This window comes from Ambystoma mexicanum, chromosome 5q (genome assembly GCF_040938575.1).
Source record: "Ambystoma mexicanum isolate Mex_15411 chromosome 5q, UKY_AmexF1_1, whole genome shotgun sequence".
Taxonomy (NCBI): domain Eukaryota; kingdom Metazoa; phylum Chordata; class Amphibia; order Caudata; family Ambystomatidae; genus Ambystoma; species Ambystoma mexicanum.
Genome location: NC_090933.1, coordinates 234641907 through 234661599, shown reverse-complemented (window position 1 = coordinate 234661599; position 19693 = coordinate 234641907). Strand labels below are relative to the sequence as shown.

The 19693-nt window shown below is 45.7% G+C and overlaps 1 protein-coding gene across 4 annotated transcripts in view; it reads left to right on the top strand.

Moving 5' to 3' along the window:
- The window catches only part of ZNF516 (zinc finger protein 516), a 440923-nt gene that overhangs the window by 14422 nt on the left and 406808 nt on the right, over nucleotides 1-19693 (top strand). Inside the window, exon 2 of one of the 4 annotated variants that reach the window (XM_069620745.1) lies at nucleotides 3401-3477. The exons of the other annotated variants lie outside the window; for them this stretch is intronic. The gene's annotated coding sequence lies outside the window, so the exon portion shown is untranslated. The remainder of the gene's footprint in view (nucleotides 1-3400; nucleotides 3478-19693) is intronic. 4 annotated transcript variants of the gene reach the window in all.

Here is a 19693-nt window from a genome sequence, read left to right as displayed (position 1 = left end):
TTATTTTTTTTTACCCCCTAAAAAAACATTTTACTCTCAACTTTAAAAAATACTCCCACTTCAAAATGTCCTAATTAATGCGTTGTGAAATGCTCCTGTGCGTGGATTATTTTTTAAAGTTACCCTTTAAAACCGACTGTAAACTGTCTGGCTTTTTACCTAATTTCCCCCCAAAAGTGTGTTGTAAAATGCACCATTTTAAGCCATTACTCTAAAATGTGACCCTCACAACTCCCACTCTCTCCCTCCGGCCCCCGTTGGTTCAGGCGAACAAGTATCAGGTTCCCTCACTACGTACTGTCGGTCTCGCATATTTGTGGCAAAAAAATGTACGGCCGCTCCAATTACTAAAATGCATCAGCCGCACTGAGGTTACTACTTTGTATGCTTTCGGACCTGTAAGTCAAATACCCGCTTTGGGAAGTACAAGACCACAATTCCTAGAATGCAAAGTGGTACTGGCTAAGTGGCCAGGGTTGACTGGAGGTGACTCACTTAACTTGGCCATGCTTAGATAGCACAGTGCTAAAATTGAGCATGTGCGTTTGTGTTGGTGAGCTGTCGCACTATAAAAAAACAAACACACTTTATACCCGAGACCAGTCACTTGGCTCGGGGCCGGGATTTAAAACAGGGTTGCATTGGAAGTTTTGTTTTGGGCTTACTGCACAAAAATACCCAGACTTGCTTTAAAGCGGAAAAGGTTGCTTTAATATGACAGGCCACAGCTCACAAAGAAACGCCACCCTGGCTCCCTGGCCTTACAGACTAAATAACCGTTTTAACAATTGCCAAACAATGCAATAAATAACCAATTTCCATTCCCCCACAATTAAATAATTAAAGCATTTCAAATTCCTCCCTTGCTCCCTTCCATCTCCTTAAAATCCTCTCAACCTTCATTCCTGCTTTCTCTCTGAGGCCACGCCCCTCCTTCAATACCTGTTCCCCCTATTTGTACCCCCGGGGTAGACCGTTCCTGCAAACAGCACCACCCCCTTCCTTAACTGCGCTAGTACCCCATTGTGCTCCCCCACCCCTCCTCCAAAGGGCCATGTCCCTGGCACCAGAAAAACACTCCCCTGAGGTGTTCTTTCTGCCCCACCCAACCTAACCTTTTGTCTATTTCCAATTTTTTATTATGTCCTACACCGCCAACATCGCATCCACTAATTAATAACTGCTTCCATATACCGATAGATGCACTCCCTCCTGTTGAAACTAAAAATCCTCAAAGTTATTTCCCAGTGATCCAGCACTTGCGCCCCCCGCCGCACTACAACTTCCCATCTACCTTTTAAACTTCTTCTAGTCCTTCCTTCTGCCCCTTCAATTACCACCACCTCCAAACCCTCTTTAGCGACAACTTTGTCCAAACCACCGTACCTTGAGCCATAACTCCCAAAACCCGCTAGAACCCCTATTATTTTCTTTAAAAATGCGACTCCTGTTTCATTTACTAAGCCACCCCACTCCGCGTGTACTATTATTCCCTCCGAAACCTCATGCGGCTCCCTTCCTCCCGCTATCATGAGCAGCAATTAGTCCCACCTGATCCCCTATCTCACTAAAGCACTGTTGTAACTGAGTCCCAGTTGTGTCCCAACAATTCATCTTCACCCTCATTCCCTTGCCATCAACAATTTGATAGCCACAATTCCATATCTGCGGCAACTCACCACTCCTCCATGCCCCATCTGAAAAAGAAAATTGTTATGAGTTTCTCTTCGCCATTGCCGCAACCCGCCCACGCCTCCCTGCTCTTGCTCTCGCTCCTAATCGGCCCCGATTCCCAGAACTCTCTGCTTTTACCCCCTGTACTTTCCTTAACACAGCCCCCTTCCCCCCTTCTCTGCTAGGCCCATCCTGCTACCTTCCGATGCCGCCCGCCAACCTCCTAAAGCATTTTCCCCCAAAACCTCTGCTCTCCCCCCATGGCCACTAAAGCCGTCCTCCTAACTCCCCAACACTTGTGCCGCCTACTCTGCTGACCCGTCCTCGTGCTGCAAGTCCACCCGTCTTATCCCCCATATGTCTTCACCAAAACAACCCATTCTCACCAGACACAACTCCTTACTCCCCCTACAGAAGCACCCAACAGCCCTTTCCTTCCTTGTCCACCTCAATCGGCCCTCTTTACCCACCTAATTGTAAATAAATGCACTTCCCCAACTTAGACCTCCTTCCTCTTCCATCCTGTTCCCCCTCCTGTCCTCACATGACCAACCCTCAAGCACCTTACATCCATTTCACCATGTTCTCCACACTGCACCAGGGGCCCTCGTGCACCCCCGTCCATGCAGACCCATCTCCTTGCCCCCCCACTGCACCCTGGCCCAACCTGCCCCTCCAGCACCTAACATCCATTTCACCCTGTTTCCAACACTGCACCAGAGGCCCTTGTGCCCCCAAGTCCATGCAGTACAATCCACATAGCCTGCCCCTTCACGTAGCCTCTCGGCACACTTATCCCTTTGAGTGCCTCTCCTCTTCTGCTCCTACCTCGAGCACCAGCTCTGATATAACCCCTCTTTTTGCCCCAACCAAATACTTAAAATAATCCATGCCGAACTTGCCATTCCCTTGACTGCACCTGCCAACTTCCTCTTGTGATGCGTGTACTGAGTTCCCGCCACAGCGCGTGCCCTGTCTTCTACCCACATGTGAACCGGGGCCACTACCGTACACTCAAAATGCGATCCCCACTTAATCTCTGTCAGTCTGTCAGTCTCTCAGTATTATTTCCATGCTGCTACCACCCTCTCATCACTAACACAAGCCTGCTCACCTTATTGTGCGGCAACCATGAGGGCCCTGCCACAGCCTTCAACTCCCTCCCTATAATGGCCAACACTCCCTAACGGCTCTTCCATTATATCCCCCACCACAGCACTCCCCCTTCTTCCCTTAATGTCTGCCTACCTCGACCTCCCCCGAATTGCTGTTCCCGCCCGCTCCCTTGGGATCGTCCCGCTAATGCCCCCCCTCCTACATAGTCCAAACTGCCAGTAAAACCTTGTTGCACCCCAAAGCCACAATGCGCAACCATGCGCCTGGAAAGTTTGCCCAGCTCTTAGGTAACGCTTTGGCCACCTAACTTTGCCTATGAATTTCAACCATCTCCCCCTGGACCTTGATAACTTACTTAAAATCCCACGCAAAACCTTTCCCTAAACATTCGCCCCCCCACCCTTTCTGGTAACCGCTGCACCCTCCAGAACCACAACTTTAACTGGCGTTTGGGCCCCCCACCCCTTGATCCTTGCATCCTTGCCCTGTTCCTTGCCCTTTCCCTCCGTCCCCTGCTTGAAAACATTGCGTAATCGGATGCCTACCCACGCATCTGCTGTACTCGTGCTTAAATTTGCACATCTTCCTCATGCATCCTTCTTTGTTGCAGGCCCAACAAGCTGCTGAGGGCTGACCTCTGCCTCCTCCACTCACCTCCTCCGGGGCGGGGCAACCAAGAAAGGGCCGGTAAGTCGCGGGTAAGCCGCTCGCTGTCTGTAAAGTTGGAGCTGGCCTCATCGGCGCCATGCATTGCAACCAGAGCTCCATGTCGATCTCACCCCACACTGTCTGGCTGTCTTCTGCCATTCTCGCCCTGAACGCTGCGTCATATCACACCCACGCGAAACCCCCAAAACTTGTGAATGCCTTCCTTATCATATTCATATACTTCAACAGTGCTACGCACCTCTCTGGGAATTTCTCACAGTAGAGGCTCACGTAAATAATAAAAGCCGACGTCCAATTCTCAATCATCACCGGCACCTTTGGACGCGAGGCCAACTCCCTCACCACCTCCTTCGATCCCTCCTTCGCTCTTACTTCCCTGTGTAGGAGCTTGAACACGTCCACAAAATCCCTGCCCATATCTTATCCTTTGTAGACCCCATCAAATGCGCGCTCAATGGTTTCATAATGCCCATATATGGCAACCTTTTATCCTTCCCGATACCTTCCGCCGCCTTCTCTTTCAGGGCATGTACCTCGGGTGCCACAGGCTCATCCACCTTGTCCGTCTGCACCTCCACAGAGGATACCCCTTTCTCCAATTCCACAGCCCCCGTGGCCCACAATTCCTTTTCTCTCCTGTCCCATGTACCCCAAACCCTTCCCCCGCACCCTGCGCCCCCAATCCCCTTCCCTCTCACCTCTTTCTGCCCTGCTGTCGCCCAGCCGCAGCCTGGCCTCCACTCCAACACTCCTCATCTCCTTCCTCACCGGGCTCCTGCTGTGGGGACAAAACATATCAGCACTCTCACCAAACCAACTTCCCCACCGTCCTCCTGCACCTCTGCCCCCCCATTCTTGACTTTCCCCTTACAGCCTTAAACCCCTCTCACCCTTTCCCTCCCCCTTGAACGCCTGTAGCCTTCCTCCTCCTATTGTCTCACATACTCCTCCCCCCTTCTGACATTTCTTACTAGGCATCTGTGATAAAGGAAGCATGATAAGTGTTATGACGTGGCTAGGCTGGCATTTTGGTGCAGCTAGTCTAGCCATTTCTTACTGTGGCATGATTTTTTTACTGGGCATCTATTATAAAGCAAGCATGATATGTGTTATTATGTGGATAGACTGCCATTTTGGTATAGCCAGTACACCTATTTCTTACTGTGGCATGAGCTTTTTTACATGCATGTGTGATAAAGCAAGCATGAAAAGTCTTATCGCGTGGCTAGACTGGTATTTTAGTGTAACCAGGCTAGTCATTCCTTACTGTGGCATGGCATTTTTTTATTGGGCATGTATGATAAAGCAAGCATGATAAGTGTTATTGCTTGACTAGACTGGCCTTTCTGTGCAGCCAGTCTGTCAGTGGCATGACATGTTTTTCAAGAGAGTGTGGGAGTCCGTCTGCTGTTTTTTACTGGGCATCTATGAAAAATTTAGCATAATAAATGTTTTTACGTGGCTAGAATGGCATTTTGATGGGCAGTCTAGTTATAATATTTTACTGTGGCATGGCATTTTTTACCGGGCATAAATAAATAATATATAAACAATATATGATAAATAAAACATAATTATTAGTATGTATCTAGACTGGCCTACACCACTGGCATATATTTGCAGAGTCTGCTTGGACATGTTTTCTTATAGTATCATTACTGGCATTATGTGCAAAGCTAACATGAATGTTCCTATATGGGAAAACGTATGCATATAGGTGCAGCCAGCATGGAAATGTATGGGCACAGCCTGCACGAACATGTTTTTGTATACTGGCATACAGCCCTACTTATAAGGGGTGTATCAGCCACTTTTACACCCTAAAGTTAGGCAGATACTCCCAACAAAAATAGAAAACAGACAATTAAGAGTCTGCCCCCCTGCTTCCTCCCACACAACTCCATGGATATGTTTGGTTGGGCCAGTAGTACACTTAGTGCCACAGGAAAAAAACGATTACTACTTGATCTGAAGAGGTAAACTTATATGTTTTAATGTGCATGAGTGACTTGGTGCACACATTTATTTTTTTTTTAAATGTTTTAAATTTACAATATATTTCTACTCTTATAATGTACTCACATTGGGAAAAGGGCTTATTTTTTTACTCCCTAAAAAAACATTTTACTCTCAACTTGAAAAAATACTCCCACTTCTAAATGTTATCAGGAGCACTGCTGGTATATATCGTGAGGAAAGGCCTAATGAATGAGTTGTGAAATGCTCCTGTGCGCGGATTATTTTTTTAAGTTCCCTTCAAAACCGACTGCAAACTGTCTGGCCAGTGCATTTAACAGCGCCATCTTTAAGCACTGAGACAATGCAAGTGGTGTAAAACCGCGCCTGCCCTTCAAAGGTGCCTGCATTTCTTGACAACTTTGGACTTACAAGATCCCGAATGCCAAGTGTTTACAAAGCTAGGGCTAGCTGCAGGACTGATGGACACGTGGCATGCGTCCATTTGGGAGCTATCAGCGAGCAGTGCTTGGGGGAGGAAGTTCAAAATAGGGAAGTGATTGTAGACGAGGAGGGGGCGGCCGGGCTGTAGAGTTGGGGCATCGGTGCCCGCAGCAATTGTTGACTCTCGGAGGTTGGTTGTAGAATATTTGAAGGGAGGGGTAACTAATCCGGCGACATTTCGAAACTAGGAGGGCATTGCGAAATGGAAGGCACATGCGGGAAAGGTCGGAAATACCGTGTAGTGGGACCCAGGATTGGGGTGAACAGTGAAGAGCCTTGTAGGTGGAGTTTGGATGTAATTGAAGGAGAGCCGAATCTCTTTACAGATGTGCCCTCTCACTCGCGTAATTGCACAGGCGGCTCTTTAAAGAAGCTTCGAAGTACTTAATTTGTCAAGATAGGCGCCCGTGTTCCAATAATAATGAACAAAATACCAACGAAAGCTACGTTTTGGCGCCATGGTTTTGTTGAAAAGGGGTGCTTCCGGTCTGAAATGACAGGATACAGGATTGTGTAACATCCCCTCACACCCTTTGCCTCCAGGGAAGAACATCCTAATGGAGTTCCGTGGACTCCACCAATGACAGGCGATACCTTTTTCTACCAAGGAAGTCCGCTTCCATTCATAAGACAGGGAAGAGGCCAGGGTCGTGGGAAAAGCCCCCTGGACCCTGTTTCTATCCCCATGGAGCAGTGATAGAAGTGTACCAGACAAAGTAGTGGAACTGTGATTCTGGTGGGGGACAGAATAGGAAGGAAGGGAGCATCGTGAAACACATTTTTCAAGGGTTTCATTCATGCTGGTTGACAGCCAATTGAGTTGAAACAGATTTCAGTTTAGTTGTAACTGCTATTGGGTGGTAAATTGGAGAAGTGTGCTTTAACTTCATAAAGAACAGTGCTTGAATGGTGAAAATGGTTGCAAAAAGTAGTGGAGCTGTTAACAGTAAAAAAATAAAAGTAGTGGAACACCGCTCCTGACCGTCCCCGCTCACTTCGACCACTGCCATGGAGGCCATTTTATTTTTGTTTTTGATCTGGGATATTTTTTCTTTTAGATTGCATGTTTAACGTCTTTTCTCAGACTGCGACCTTACTTCTAGGACACCCAGTAACTGGAAATCGCAGTATAGGGATGACAGCCAATACACTTCTTGTAGGTACTTGACGTGCAGGCACTCCAGAGCCACCAGAGCTTAGTATTGGGGCTAGCTGGTTTCTAAGCATTCCCAATTTTGCCACATTCGGAAACTGGGGCACGATTAAGGGACAGGCTGATTTCTGTAGGGTTCCTCCTCCCAGGTGGATTCAGTAAAGTGGCATGGGTGTTAGGGAGTTTTGTAAAGCACTCTGTCGATGAACGGCATTTTGGTGCTGACGAGGTAGAAAAGTGGCCTGAGTACTGAGAGAGTGACCTAACAGGTTATCGAAATAACCACATCTTTAGAGCCTTGTGAAAAGAGAAAATGGCTGAAGTTAGTGACTTCTGCTCAGAGGGTATATTAGAAAAAGTTATTATGTGCTGGCTACCATGGCCCATTCTTTTAACCATTGCATGCTCCAGTGTTCATGTGCCAAGTGGTGCAAAGTCTTCAGTGGCTGTAGTTAGGCAGCCCAACCCAGTCTTTGCTGGGTGCAACGCGGTTCACATCAAAGAATCATTAGGATCGCCACAGCCTCCTGGCTACATTTTTCCATCATCCTGAACGTTGGACAGGCCAATGTTCATGGGCCATGTCCTCAGCGTCTGCATTAAAAACATGCGATGATTGTTGAGAGGTACTCTTGAGCCTATTGCTTTTAAGGTTGACTTGCTTCTACTGCTTCTGCATGGTATTCTGACATTTCTTGTCTTGGACTTCCCCAAATTTGGAAGGACCATACTCAATTATGTGTTGATGTACATTATTATTAGTTTGGGCTACTTGGTGTCGCTTTCCCAAAACTATTGCAGGGCTCGCAGAATCTATTAGCCCACTCGCATTGGCGAGTAGTTTTTTATGAAGGGCGAGTACCATTTGCATGATACTCGACCTTGCTGGCGAGTATGGGGATGTTAGAAACGTATTTTTAATTTACTGCAAACACACTTTGTTTGCAGTAAATGACAAATACACGTTTCACTGTGCATGCATGACAGAATTGCACCAAATATGAAGTGTGCTTATGGGGACATGCAGCATTTTACAAAAAGTATTGGTAAATATTTTGTCATCAGTCACCTTGGGGCAAGTGCATTTCTCTTAGGTCGAGTATGTAAACTATGGCACTCGCCTTGTAGGTCTAGAAGAATATTTAAGAATTAGCAAGGTCTGTATTGCATTAGAGTACAGATAGGGAGGAATGTCATATGAGGAGGGACATACAGCCTTTAGGTGTTGTTTGTTTATTTGCCCACTCATTCATTGGCTATGGCCATGCTTATCCCTATGGAAGTTCCCACCCAGTTCCTGCCCCTACCTGCCCAAAACACCTCCTCCTGGGAACTCTTTGAGCTTACTTTAATCAAGCCTGGCCATCAAATTGTGCACTCAGAAGTACCTGGAAGTGTTTTTTCAAAGCAACTTTCTGGAAGATTATGACTTAATTGGAATTTTAACCCAGATACTGATGTAATAAAAAATTCTTAACCATGGCTGCCTTCAGCCACCCGATTTATAAGCACTCTGCATGTCATTCACTGAAGTCCTGTTAAAAATAATGATTGTAAAAGTCAAAATATTTGGCTTGTGTATAAGTATTAGGCATTTGCCAGACACTGCTATTAGATGCCCAGGTACTCACACCTTTTTTGCACCTGCTACTATCAATGGTCTGTTCATACCACAATGGTTGTGCCTGTCAAGTGCCTTTCCCATGCCTACACAAAAGCTCAAACTGTTGGCATTGCCAATGCTTGTTTACTACAGAGGCCGAGAAGGATAATTCCCCAGCCTCTATCCCAGTTCGGATTTCTAATTGTAGAATTCCAGGTTCAACATCCTTAAATTCCCAGATTGAGAACAATCTTATTGCTGTGCAAGAAGAGCCTAAGACCGGGAAATGATTAGGGGTTCAAAATGTTATGTTTTCCAGCATTTGTACTGGGCCCTTTACCACTGTAGCAGTCTTACGGTACCTAAGCCTTGTCTGAAAAAGAGGGGTATTGTGACCCCGCTTGGGTGTTGGCCGATCCTGAAGTTTTGGAAGAGCAAAAATAGAGATAGAAATGGAACACGTAATAAGACGATAGGCATGGATTGGGGAGAAGGAGGAGAAAAGAGGGAAGGTAGTAATTGAAAGCATGCACAGGAGGGAAGTACATATAGGGAGGTGGGTGGAGGTATATGGTTGTAGAGTATATGGGTTTGTGTCTGATAAATGAAGGTCATTATCTGAAGGAAGGGTGAAGCTTATGCGTAGTTTGATTTATGGTGATGCCATAATCTAGACCAGTTAAATCTGGATGCTTGATCAGGTTAGTGATTGGTTGCGTGATGGACTTGAGAGGTGCTCAAGCGGGCCATTGTAATGCTCAAATAAAATATCTATTAATCACTGCTCGATCCACTGTCGCTCAGGCAGAGACTATTTTCGATGCTATTGTGATTCAAATACTTGACTTAGTGTGTTACTGAAACTTTGTTTCATGCTGATTCTCAGCACATATTTCCATTGGAGTAACTACAAGGGGGGATTCAGTGTGTACTGACGTCCTCAAAATAGGCCTCAGTAAGAATTGTTTTAAATTTGATAGTCAGTTCTATCTCCAGACATGCGGCACCGCTATGGAGGTAGTGTTGGTCCTTGTGGAAAAGATAAATTGATGAAATTATATTTATCTGGCAAGGCACATAAAACCATCTGGTGGCTTTTTATGAATGGCTCAACAACAGGAACTCCAATATTAAATTTACCATGGATAGTGACCGTGGTCAGACCAACTTTCTAGATCTTCCCATTATAAATGTGAACAGCACACTCGCCTGTTCGCTATTCAAGAAAGAAACCAATCGCAACACTCTTTTACATTTTAAAAGTTATCATCAGAAGAGCCTTAAAGACAATTTACCCTATGGGAAATACCTTTGGATAGACCATAGTTGCACCTCTCTGGATATTTTGTATGTACACGCTAACCAGCTAGATGCAAGACTGCAAACCTATGGGTATCCAAAAAAGCTGTCAAGCCACTCGAAAAACAAGCAAGATTGACTCACAGGGAGACTTTATTAATACTGCAAGAGAGAACACTATTGGAAGACTGATTAAGATGTCTACTCATGTGCTGTCCCAATACCCGAGTGTTTCACCAGCTACGGCCTAGGGATAGTACCTCCTAACAGGGATAGTGTGTGCTTCCTTCTAGGGATAGTGCTAGTCTACACATTGATTGTCTGCTGTTGAAACACTACTGATACAAAATAAGAAGAATACCCTACAGCTGTTGTTGTGTGATACAAAAGTATATTTAACAGTAGGGTTGATACCCTCAAAATGTCTTCTTTACCCTAGCTAGGCTCCCTGATTGTGTTTGTACTGCCCCAATACCTCCCATTTACGCTTGATTGTTAAAACAGCCTGCCCTCTCATTAGATCACATCTGCCTAATGAACTAGTTCCAAGAAAAGCTTTAAAACGGTCTAAAAATCTGCATGAACATCTTGTTCAGTCACAGTTTAGGAAGCGTGCACCCAGAATCACACTTTGGAACATGCAGCCTCTGTGGGGGCTTTTCCCCTTCGGATTATGCATAGCATGCCAATTTCAGAGGAAAAATAAGCTAATTCCCTGTTGAGAATAATGAATGGAAAATCAAACATTTCAGCATTTGTAAAACGTCTCGGGTGGTATATTGCATACAATGCCCATGTGGGCCTAGCTATATTGGCCATACCACAAGACAAGTTCATAAAAGAATTTTGGAACATAGGGCAGAATAAAGTGCAAAAACACCTATATAGACACACTACATGGAATACCGACGTGGCCCTGATAATTAATATTCAGTGGTGGGTAGAGGATGTAGTTAAAACCTCCACTAATGTACCAAATGCTCTTCTCTATAAAGAAGAGTGGTTGATCCACAAGACGCAATCCCACATCACAGGCTCAAAAGATCAGTTTCCCTTGGGTATTTAGAGGAAGTTCTAATGTATTCCCTCAGTATTAGAAGTCATTAAGAGTCACAGTATTAGGCTTCTTTCCGCCCCTCTTCTTCCCTACATTTTGGCTTAACTGGCTATTTTTCTTGGTCTGCTTTTTCTATTTTGGCATGCTTCACTTGTAGGTAGGGCCTGGAGACAAACTCATGGGCAGACCTCCTCTACTAATAGATTTGGGTGCTCTCCGATGAGTTGACTTAGGTTTACCTACGGCATTGTACTTTCTCCTTTTTTGTTTTCTCCCTGTGTCCCATTATGCCTTGTGCACAGGACCGCTCCAGCTATTGCTAGTTTTCACAGGAGCGGTCTAGTGGTTATCAGCTCAGACGTCATGGCGTTGGTATTGGTCTGCCCATGCATCTATTCTGCCTTATTGTATACATACAATGCCCGCCATGTAGCGAGATACGTCTACTCTGGCTGCGAGCGTGGTATATTCGATTAACTTGTATGGTAAGAAACACAGACTATCCTAACCATATTTGTTGCCATAGCATATATGCTAAACATTGTGCTATATTTTCCTTGACCCCAGTGTTTCTCTGGTGTTTTTCTGTCGTTTTAGAAATTGGTAAATGTCTTCATTACATTTCCTCCCGAGTCCGTTCACGCAGTACCTATTTTTTGGTATGTGCAGTTTGTTATTTACGGTAGCATGAGTGATTTAGGTTGGCCACATGTACGTCTTTTCGCATGGTCGTTGGCTTTTTCATACAGCCACCATTCATGGTTCTTTTTCACTTTTGTTTGCATATGTGACTTTCCGGCTGTTCCTTCACTCAAACTCATTGATGTGTGAACATGGGTTTCCCCATAAGAAATTATATGGTGAGGTTAGGCACCTCTGCATTTGCATTGGTCATTGGCATGTAGTCATCTACGACTTGTAGACGTAGACCCCAGGATACTTGTGTGAATTTATTGATTTTTTCATTCTGAAATTTTGATTTTGTCAATGTATGAAATGGTTTCCTGAAATTCTTGACACTCTTGGAGAGAAATAAAAATATGCAGTAGTGAAGTTTTGCTCTGTTAGAGAAATTGCAAACTGCTGGTGATGTCGCTCTTTGTTTTTAGAGGGTTGGATTTAGTTATCCGTTGGAGGTTTTTGCACAGGTCAATTGTTTAAATGTATGCACAGTAAGCACTTTTTGCCAGAAACATTTCTGTTATTATTTTTTCCCTCAAAATAGGGGACATCACCTTTGGTCCCCCCAAATATTCCAACCGACCCATCCTCCTTTTTGTCCCAACAACAGAACTGTGTTTGCAAGCAGAAGAGCACACATGGAAGGACGTCACCAGTTTAAGCAGCCCAGCACTCATTACCAAGAACAAGGGCTGTTCAGAAAAGTATATGTGTTCCAAGATTTGCCGACAATTTATTCTTAGGGTGAGTGTTGTGGCAACTTAAATGTGCACCAAACCCAGTGTGCATTACGTGCTCAGAAGGATTTCTGCTGAAATCACTATCACAAACATATATGTCAAACCTAAAAACCTGTGGTCATTCTGATGCTCCGAAGATGCTCTTTGATATTATGCAAAGCAGCCTAGTGCTATTTGTCCCTCTTCCCTTTTTCAAAAGTGATTTATTTACAGAACAAAGGCAATGTATTAACGGGGCTCATTTTATGTTTAATGATTTTTATTAGATAAGTAAATAAGCAAGTAGTACAAGAAAAGGAAAACCAATTTTGAAACAATAATATACTCTCAAGTTTTATAACTATTGCAATTGATAAATACTAGTTAAGCAAAATAAGATCAATGAGCTTCTTTTACTGAACAACAGTTAAGACAGACAAGAACAAAGATGCACAACAGAAGACAATAGGGAAGGAAAGGGGAGGGATAACAGTGCTAAAAATAGAATATTTATTCAAGATTGTTCAGGTATTGAATAAACACATTCCATTTTTTTTAGATTTGTGCATACAATCAAAATAAGAAGCATGGCATTTCTTAATCCGATGAGTCGAGCAAATAGAATTCCAGCAGCTATTATAAGATAGGTTAGAAGAATTCTTTCGGTTATACGTAATGTTATGAAATGCAATACTTATAAACAAATTAAACAGAGTAGGAGATTCAACCTGTCGTATAGCTGGGTTAACAGTGGAACCAATCATACGGTTAGAAAGCATTAAATGTTCTGCTAAATGGAAGATCAATTGCATGCGTGACCAAATCTTGGTCCAAAAAGCATATACATATTTACATTTAAAAATTAAATGAGGAAAACCAACATTTGGTTCATGGCATGACCAACAGTTATTGGATGAATTATCCACTACTTTGGCAATACGTAGGGGAGAAAGAAAAGCGCGGTGAAACATGAAAAAGTAGGTTTGAGTAAGATTGGATCGATGGATGTAGATTGACACATTTTCCGAATTTGGGTCCAAAGATCCGAGGCAGGTTGAAAGTTCCAGTCAATCTCCCATTCTCTGATAATGCTAAGATTTAATGGGTTGGGAGAGGGGAGATCATTTAGGATTGCATAGAGCTTGGCACTAACAGAGGGATTGCTAGTTAAAAAAGTCAGAAAAGGTGAAGGGGATTTTTGGGACAATGTGGGCAGGGATTTAGTTATTGATTTGATAAGGGATGTGTGAAAGGGGAGATACAATTCAGAAATATTGTATTGTAGACAAATCTGTGTAAAGAGGATTTCTTTGGAATTGTGAAAAAGTTGTTTGACAAATTTCATGGCTGACGAGTACCATCTGTGAATGGCAATGAGATTGGATTTGGTGAAGTTTCGTTTATTGAACCAGAGAAAAATGTCGTCTGAATTGGTTTTAGAGAAAGAATTGGTAGGAAGTTTATTCCAAATAGTTTTAAAGAGGTGTAGCGAAGGAAATTAAGTAATATAGGGCCAATAGGAGGTCATTAAGCTTCAATATTAACCCATAGAGGAGCATTTTCTAGGTGGGATTCATATTGTTTGAAGATAATTAATTGTTTTAGGACAAACGATTTGCGGTACAACTGGAAATGAGGGAATTTAACTTGACCAAGAAGTTTCTAAAGTCTTAATTTATTGATGGCAATGCACAGTAATTTATGATTCCATAGGAATTTAAGGAGATGGGAATAATGTTTTTTTGTAAAATGAAGTGTGAATTGCAGTGGGGATCATGGATAAAGAATAGAGGATAATGGGGCTGATCATCATTTTAATAGCACCAAGGTGTTCCCACCAAGATAAGAAAAGAGGTGATCATCTCAAAATCATATTGTCATCCGCAATCGCTACCGCGGGTGGCGGCTCCTTCCACGTTGGAGGCTAACCGGCAGGTAGAGCGGTATAGTCCCTTCTTTGTGTCTAGTATTGATTCGTGGCCAATCACAGCACTGCCGGGAGTTTACCTGCCCTTCAAGCCCGGCAGTCGCTGCGTTTCAACCTATTGCTGGCCCTCGCTCCAGCGGCTCTGATTCTTGCGCTCCCCCAGCGTCTTGCCCTCTGCTCGCCTCGGCGTGCGGCGGGTCTTCTCTGTCTGCTCGTCCCTGGCCCTGGGGATAAAGCTTCTTCTACGTACCTGTTGGCCTTTTTTGTTTTCAGCAGCGGCCTCTCTTTTCAAAGCCTCTTCTTTGCCGATCCCTCGGCACTTTCACGCTTCTCCTTCTAGTCTCGCCGCTCTGGCGGCGGGCGTTTTTTCTTCTCTCCTCTTTGCCGCTTTTTTACCCACGGCTCTCCAGTTTTCCCTTTTTTCCATCTGTTGCTGGTTTTTCTCTTCTTTAGTTTCTCCCCATGTCTTTAAGGTCCTTGGGCCGGTAGTTGTTTAGGCTCCCTTCACCTCTCATTGGTGTCGCACTGGGCTTCCCTCCCGTGTTCAACCCTACGGACCTCGCATCTGCTTCCAGTCCTACTGATTTCTATCTTGGATCTCCACCTACCTCGTTACCAGAAGTATCCTAAGGGTTTTTTCCCACGTGTGGGTTTTTTTTCCCTTTGTCCGGCCTGATCCCGGAAAAGGGGCCCCAGGACGGCTGTATTATCAGCAGTCACTGTGGCTTCTCACCGAGACAGGCAAGTGCTACCTAAAAAAGAAAGGGACTATCTGAGCCGGCGGAATCTACGGAACACAGGCCACTCTGAAGACTCAGGTGAGGAGAGTGTGGAGGGACGGGAAGACAAAAGGGTTCGACAGCTTATGCAGTCACAGATTGAAACGCCAAGAAAAGCCAAGATGTCAGCCGAAGAACAAGTGCAGGAGTTATGGAAGGCTTTTCAGGCCATGCCATTGGAATTACAGGGGGTAAAGACTGAGAATGCCCTTCTAAAACAGATGGTAGCGGTCCGGGAACCCTCACATCCCCCGGAATTGCCTCCCATGGCTCTATCTTCAGGAAGATTTGATGGCTCACCTAAGAGGGTAAAGCAATTCCTGGAGGCCTGCAATGTGTACTTCACCTTCAGACCACATACTTTCTCCACGGACCAAGCCAGAGTAGGGTTTATGATTTCAAATATGACAGGGAATGCTTTAGCCTGGGCTACTCCGCTAGTTACAAACAGTAATGCTATCTTACAAGATTCTTCGGGGTTCCGGAACCTACTTAAACAGACTTTCGAGCGACCTGAATTATCTTTCACTGCAGGTGAGGACCTGCTGGATGCACGACAGGGTGCTCTAGACGTGCTGTCATACATCTCCTCCTTTAAGACATTGGCAGCAGGAGCGGGATGGTCCGAACAAGCACAATATGCTGTATTCCGGAGAGGGTTGAGAGATGAGATCAAAGACGAGCTAGCCAGATCTCCACGCTCCCCCACATTTCCAGACTTACTTACTGCCGCTCTCCACATCGAGTACCGCCTCCAAGAGAGAAGGGCAGAACGCCGGAAGCAAAGAGGATCAGAAAATCCCATGAACCCTCCTTCACACTCTCCCTCTGGACTTTTCTCCTCTACTCAGAGCGAAGAACCGATGCAAATCGGAGCTACCAGGGCACCTCTGTCATCAGCGGAGAGACGGCGAAGAAGAGAAAGAGGGTTGTGCGCCTATTGTGGTTCCGATCAACATGTACTGAAGGATTGCTCAGAGGTACCGGAGAGAAAGGCGGGAAACGACTACCCCCGGCCTCAATAGGGACGGGCAGCCGGGGGTACTCAGATCTTTTTCAGCGTCCCTATGTCACGCTTTCGGTGACGGCTTCAGAATCCTAAGAGGATTCCAGACTGATGGTGCTATCTATTGCCTTGAATCTAAATGGAAGACCAGTGGAAACATTAGCCTTATTGGATTGTGGAGCGGCAGGGAATTTCGTGGACACTCTGTGGGCTGACAAGATGGGACTCACTCGAATAGTTCGCAAGGTGGGTCAAAAGGTGGAAGGAGTGGACGGTACACCCTTATCGTCTGGACTAATCACTCATACCACTGAACAACTCTCCGTGGTCATCAACCAACACACAGAAGCCCTGCAGTTCGACATTATTAGAGCCGCACATTTCCCCATAATTCTAGGCATTCCTTGGCTGCGTAAGCATAACCCGTATATCAACTGGACGGAAAATCGACTAAGTTTTTGTTCCACGTACTGTTCAGTCAACTGTCTTCCTCCCGATACTAGGGAGGATCAACAGTCGGTTAGGGTTCTCTCCAAGGATCATGTGGGTATCCACGCGCTTCCTAATTTTTGTGCAAAGTTCTCCGGGGTGTTCCAAGAGAATCTCCATGCCCGGCTACCTCCACATCGGCCAGAAGACTGCTCAATCGATCTCGAGCCTAATGCACTGGTTCCATTTGGGCGCATGTTCTCTCTCTCTCAGGCCGAAAAGAAAGTGTTAAGAGTCTATCTGGATACCAACTTGGAGAATGGTCTTATTCGACCTTCAAGGTCACCAGCTGGCGCCTCTCTGTTCTTCATCAAGAAAAAAGACACGACTGACCTCAGACCCTGTATCGATTACCGGGGCCTCAATAAGGTTACAATCCGTGATCGGTATCCCATGCCACTCATAACCGACATTATTGAGGCAGTACAAGGGGCTCGAACCTTCACCAAATTGGATCTCAGGAACGCATATCATCTGCTTCGCATCACTGATGGGGACGAATGGAAAACGGCTTTTCGAACTCCATACGGTCTTTTTGAGTACAGAGTGATGCCATTCGGCTTAGTGAACGCACCGGCTGCATTCCAGAGATTCATGGATAGGCTATTTTCAGATCTGCTGTCAGTCTCGGTTATAATATACCTCAACGACATTCTGATTTTCTCCCCTAACATGGAGGAACATATCCAACATGTCACCCAGGTTCTGTCTCGCCTTCAGGAAAACCAGTTGCTGGTCAAGGGCGAGAAGTGCAAATTTGCGGTATCCTCGGTTCACTATCTCGGATTCATTCTTTCCAAAGAAGGGGTGGCCATGGACCAAACCAAGGTTGATGCGATTCTTGATTGGCCAGCTCCCACTTCAGTACGAGAAGTCCAGAGATTTTTGGGATTAGCAAATTACTACCGCAGATTTATCTCAAACTTTTCGGAGGTAGTATACCCGATTACACGCCTACTCAAGAAGGAGGCAGTTCCGTTTTTTTGGTCTGACGAGGCAGAGAAGAGTTTCGAATTTCTCAAGAGATTGTTCTGTACTGCCCCCATTCTCCAGCATCCTGATCAATCACAGCCATTTATTTTGGAGACCGACGCTTCTGCGGTAGCGGTAGGAGCGGTATTGCTCCAGACCATCCAAGGAGTGGAACACCCCGTGGCATACATGTCAAAAACCCTTTCTCCTAGCCAACTCAACTATTCAGTCCTGGAGAAAGAACTACTGGCCATGAAACTTGCCTGTGAAGAGTGGCGCCATCTCCTACTAGGAGCCAGACATCCATTTCTGATTAGGACCGACCATAAGAACCTCAAGGGACTACAAGAATTGGAGTGTTCCAATTCCAGGCAGGCCAGGTGGGCCCATCATTTTGCACAGTTTGAATTCCAAGTCTCGTATATCCCGGGATCACAGAATAGTCTGGCGGATGCCTTATCGCGCAAAGACTCCACCAAGGAACACCTGGAGACCAAAAGGGAGTCCATGTTCAAACGCAACCAAATCCTGGCCTTTGTTGGTTCTTTTCTTAAAGAGGTGAAAACTGCTCTCCTTCAGGAAAAGCACCAACTACCCCTACGTATTACCTCTCCTTTTCAACAAAGAGGAAACTGGCTTTTCTACAAACAGAAATTGTACATTCCCAAAGGTTCTCTTCGTGCTAGAATCCTGAAGTGGAGTCACGACTCTCGCTCGGCAGGCCATAGAGGGGCCGAGAATACACTTGAGCTTCTCTCTAGAACCTTTCTTTGGCCAAACGCTAGAAAAGAGACATACGAGTATGTCAAGGCTTGTCCAATATGTGCCAGAGCCAAATATCGCCTGGGAAAACCTTTGGGTCTGCTCACTCAGGTCGAACTTCCAACACGCCCCTGGGGTCTTATATCTACCGATTTCATTGTCGATCTGCCGGTATCGGAATCCTGTACCTGCATCATGGTCACGGTAGACGCCTTTTCGAAGTTGGCACATTTTTCTCCCCTTCCAGGGCTGCCCACTGCGGCTAAGATGGCAGAGGTTTTCTCTCGAGACATTTTCAAGCTACACGGTCTCCCCGATAAAATAATCTCGGATCGGGGAAGTCAATATATCTCAAAATTTTGGACTGCCTTCTGCAACCGTTTGGGCATTGAAAGAGCTCTCTCTTCAGGGTTTCACCCGGAGACCAACGGTCAGACGGAACGCCTGAATGCGACCCTGGAACAATACTTAAGGTGTTACATATCTCAACAACAAGAAAATTGGGTCTCGCTGCTTCCCACGGCAGAGTTCTCGTATAACAACACCAGGCATTCCGCCACGGGACTCTCTCCTTTCTTCTGCTCTTATGGGGTTCACCCTCGTGCCGTGTTTCCGGAGGTCCCCAGTTACACCAACTCCCCAACAGTGGAAGAGGTGTTAGGGAATATTAAGGAAGCCCAGACTTCAGCTATGCGGAGTTTAGAGGTCAGCAGAAGACGGACAAAATCATGTGCCGATCAACATCGGAGGGAGTGTCCGGTATGGAAGCCAGGTGATCAGGTGTGGTTGTCCACCCGGTTTCTTCCCAGATGGACAAGGCCTTCTAAACTGTCTCCTCGTTTTTTGGGACCTTTCACTATTCTCTCTAAGGTCAATCCTGTCACTTTTCGCCTTAGGCTTCCCTCCTCTCTTCGCCGCATTCACCCAGTTTTTCATTCCTCTCTTCTCAAACCTTACTATCCTGACCTTCACCATAGAACCATTCCCAGAGCTATCCTGGCACGGTCCTCGGAGCCTGATGAGTATGAGGTATCTCAGGTCCGTGATTCCAGGTATTATCGCGGACGTCTTGAGTACCTCTTGTCCTGGAAGGGGTACCCTGAGTCGGAGGACTCATGGGAACCGGCTTCTCAGGTTCATGTTCCAAGGTTGTTGGTGACTTTTCACCGCGGCTATCCAGGGAAGCCTGGGGCGGTTAGGTGGGGAGGGGGTCATACTGTCATCCGCAATCGCTACCGCGGGTGGCGGCTCCTTCCACGTTGGAGGCTAACCGGCAGGTAGAGCGGTATAGTCCCTTCTTTGTGTCTAGTATTGATTAGTGGCCAAT